Genomic DNA, 4,833 nt, shown 5'->3' on the forward strand with positions numbered 1-4,833 from the left:
AATGCAAGGGCTAGATCAAAAACCTTGTTTCTCGCAAATATCCATTACTTGAATTTGCTAATGCTAAAGAGAAAAAATAATAATATATTTCAGTTACTGAAATAGGTTAAGAGCACAAGAAATAGCAGATAAAATTAATAGTCAATATTGGTTTTAAAAAATTAAATGTAAGCATTCATTTACTACACGAATAAATTCAGACGGTAATGAAGAATGAATAATTTTAGGATATGTATCATCGCGATCATGTGAATGCCATAATTAACATGATAGCGATGTCTTATCTTGATCTTGATCTTGTCAGAAGTGGCTGCCCTACTACTGCCGATCGGTTTGTATTCGAAAGTCCCAGAGAATTTTTGCTGCTACGTTTTCCAATACTGTATCTGTTTTATGCTTTCATATTATTATTATTATTATCTGAGACCTCCAGGAAGTCAAGGACTCATCGAGGGAGGCTATAAATCACCCAAAGCAGCTATCATATCTTCATTTGAATTCATTCACACTAGATGCACTCACTACCCTGAAGGGAAAATGATTCCACTCACCCACTGCTCTCTGAGAGAAAAACCTAGCTCTTATTTAACCTTACAACAGCATCCATGGAAGTTAACAACCTTAGCTTCAATGGATGGCCCAGTCTTCTCTCCCGCCTTCCATATAACAAAACATTTCATCATTTGAAATGCTATAACCCAATCAAACGTTTATAGACCTCTATCATATCACAATTCTTTCTCCTGTTAACCAGAGTCTACAATCCACATCTCGCAATCTGTCCTCAGAATCTAAATCCCATAATCCATATATAATCTTTATAACTCTTCTTTGCATACTTTTCCCAGCTTCTTTATCCACTTGGAACCCGGGAGACGAAATATGCCACAGTAATCCAGGTGTGGTCTTATCAATGTCTTATAAAGAGGCAAAATTACTTCCTTATCCTTACATGTCAGGGTTCGCTTCAGCATCGCAATTATCCTCTGAGTTGTATTTGCAACTATTGCTATATGACCTTTGAACTTTAAATTCATATCCACCAATACGCTAGCATCCTTTGACTCTTTAGTTTCTTGTAGCATGATCCCACCATTATAATATGCCACTGGATCTCCAACCATGCCAAAGTGCATAACTTTACACTTACTAACATTAAACTGAGAACCATTTTCGTTTACCCAGATTTCCAGTCTATTCAAATCATTTTGTAATTGCTGATTATCAGTAGCATCCCCGAAGATTATTCTTCGCATTATCGGCAAACATTCGCACATCTGATGATAGACCCTGCTTGATGTCGTTAATGTATATGTTGAACAATATTGGCCTACTGAAGGAATGAACCCTAAGCTACACCGCTAGTTACCTTAAATCTGGCAGATTCATACCCACCGTATACCACTTTTTGATATCTGTCTGTCAACCTGACCAACCGTGACCCAATTCAAGAGATTATATTCCAATCCCAAATTCTCCAGTCTATTTACACAACAGCTTTTCACTGTGGAACCCTACAAGTGCTTTAAAAATTCTCATAGCATTTCCATTATAGCTCATTTTAAATTAGAACAAAGTTACATAAGCAAAGCGGATATTAGACCGCATTATTTCAAAGCCGATTGTATAAACTATGAAAGTTTCGTGAGTTCACCAGAGTGCTTGCGGGAATATTTTCTTGGCATTCACGAGTTGTCTTAGTGTGGACTACGTAAAAGACTACTTAATAGACGCCGCCCCAGCGTCTATATATTCGCCTTTTATTAGTCCATTTTGATAAGGTTTCACTGGCCTGACAGCTGTTTCTCTTCAGACACCAGACAGAAACCGTACGAGAACAAATACTCTCGTTCTAAGGAACATGAAATATCAGAGAAATGTATTTTTAGCAAGGGAACTCTCGGCATGTGCTTAAAAGTATTTACTAAAATTAACAGCGAAAATGCTTCTGATTTTCAAGCATCTATATATAAGCTTTTTATTAGTTTCTTCTGAAATAATATTGCATCAAATATGCTCTTTGATTGTGTAATTTTATATGACTATTAAAATAAATTAACTCTTTAATTTAGTAATTAGTTTTATACACCTATCACAAGTTTGTATATAAAAAATAGATCTATATGACATTTCAAGTTCCTTAGTATTGAAGTATTAGAGGTGTGGCTCGAGGCTGTTGAATCAAGCTGCAATGCAAAATTTGATTCTGTTGCTGAGTTTGCTATTTCAATTAATTAGCCGGTAGATCTGAGCTATGGCTTTAGATGCTTTTGCACATGCAGACTTGATATGTTGGATGAAAGATAGCTTTTTGTCGAGAATCACACCCAGGTAATTTGTTTCTTTCTGCCAGGGAATTTTAGTATTGAATAGTAACACATCTCCTGCAGGAGACATTGGCCATTTTGAGAAGAGAACCGCTGAGCTTTTCAGGGGGTTGACTTCCAATCTCCACTTGGAGAACCAACCCTCCAGCTTTAGAAGATTTTCTTGAAGCTTTCTGGTAACGACAGCGAGTGCAGAACAAGTGCTTGAGAATGATTTTGAACGCCCCGTGGTATGTTATAAATAGCCAACTCCACAGAGACACAAATATTCCCTATATTCTCTCTTATCTACAATCCTTAGTTTCCAAATTTTTTCTAAAGACGTCCACACATCCCAACGATTTGGTTCAACAAGCTGCAGCATACGAGCCAACGGACATATTTAAATATAGAAGACCAAAAACTATATTAGCCTCCTATAGCGATACATAATCTCCATGCCCATTCAGGGCGAGCAAACTGCTCGTAAATTTTACCCTCACTGTAACCACGACAGATAGCGGGGAATATGAAAAGCATTTTGCTTCACCCTTAAAGAATAATTGTCAATTGTCCTTAGTACTGAACGAAAGATTTCGTTCTTTTCAGCCCTTTTTGGTTTATTGATTAGTTCATTCTGAAATAATGTTGCATCTAATATGCTCTTTGATCTTTGATTATATAATTTTACATCAGAATTAAAAACAATTGACTCTTTATTTTAGTAATTATTTTTATACACCTGCCACAAGTTTGCATATAAAATATACATGTTTCTGTCATTTCAAATTCCTCAGTACTGAACGAAAGATTTTGCTCTTTTCAGCTTTTTCTGTGTTATTTATTTATAATTTGGTCTAGCTGAAATCGGTGGTGGCTATTCGAGTTCCGCTCTCTTTTTGTTAGTTTTTTGCCTTAAGGGAGCAATTTGAGTTTCCGAGGAAAGTGCTTTCAGGCGAGGCCCGGTGAGGGGCTTTGTCGGAGAATGTTTTATTTCGGAATAAATAAAAATAAATAAATATGAGCGGTTCTGCTCGGTGGTGGGTGGAAGGCCATCGCTGAGATGGACGATCTTTCGCCCGCTATTGAGTGGTCTAGGGATCGTCCAAATTTTTAGAGCCGGCTTTACTTACAAATAAGGCTGTTTTTGTTCTCTTCCTGTTTTCTGGGGTGATTTCTATCGATGAATGGTTTTCTGTGGCATATGAGCGATTTATTTTTATGCATGGAAAATATTAAAGTTTGACTGCATGGAAAATATTCAGGAAGAAAATATTACACAAAAGTTAAATATGTAGGTAGAAAATATTGAACAAAAGTCAAATTTGTAATGTTTTAATGGATATGTCTATTTTCTAGACAAAGGCTTATGTTAACCTGCATCATCAGCTAGCATTAGAGCTCACATGTTATCTACGAATTTTGTATGACGTCATATAATAAATTGCTGGCAAATAAGAGAACGATAAAAATTATCAGCTGGAAGCAGATAACATACAGGGAGGAAGAGGAGAAATTAGAGGAATTTTGAATTTAAAGAATAACATAAATCTATATTTTTCATAAAATTAATTAAGAAATAAAATGGAAGTTTTATTAAGAAAGTTATAAAGATGTAAAATCTTAAAGAAAAGAGATATACTCTGCAATTAATATAAAGTACTTCTTACATGATTTTTTTATTTTAATATGATAAAAATAAAAGCTTGTAATTCTCCGTCGCTTAGTGATGGAAGATGGAAGATATTGCGCTTCTGTTCAAAGCATGTTGTTGTCTAATGTCTAATTTGTATTGCTAAAGAAGTAGAGTTTCCGTAGATGAATATTCTCTCTACTAATGGCAGGTAGTACTATTTTATTTCTTCTGTTAAATTGAAAAGGTAAAGAGATCTGAGAAACACTGATATTGCAGTGAGTGAATTGGTATAGTTTACCTGATCTGCGTAGTATACTTGAAGAAAATTTAGTGTTGAAACTTTTATTGCAATTTTTTCTTGGAATGCAGTTTGTGATTATCTCATTTCTAATTTGTTAAATTTAGTTGTGCTCAATGCATGCACAGTCATTTTCCTTTGTTTGTTGTGTAGTTTAATTTGAAAAGAAGTGTATCACAGTCATTTAATTGTTACTAATTTACACTTTAATGACTTGGTCATGAATATTTCCTAAATGTACTTGTATATACTTGCAAATCATAGCTGCCATTATTGCCGTTGTTGCTGCTGTCAATTATCATTTATTATTCTTCTATTAATATGAACTTATTATTATTTTAACAAGCATTATTTTTTTTATTTGTCAACTATGTTACATTGACTTGCTGTCAATTTAGTCTCCAACTACATTTTTGAATAGAACGTCGTAAAAAAAAAATAAAGAAAACTAAATAAGTAAAAAAGAAATAATTTAATAAATAAAATAAATGAGTAAATATAATTGATGAACTGTTTTAATTGCATTAGTATATCATTACAGAAAAGACATTAAATGTAATTAATAATGAGAAAGGAAATACTAATTCTAAAAA

Source organism: Typopeltis vanoorti, chromosome 9, assembly GCF_054136105.1.
Source record: "Typopeltis vanoorti isolate ZY-2024b chromosome 9, IOZ_Tvanoo_1.0, whole genome shotgun sequence".
NCBI lineage: Eukaryota > Metazoa > Arthropoda > Arachnida > Uropygi > Thelyphonidae > Typopeltis > Typopeltis vanoorti.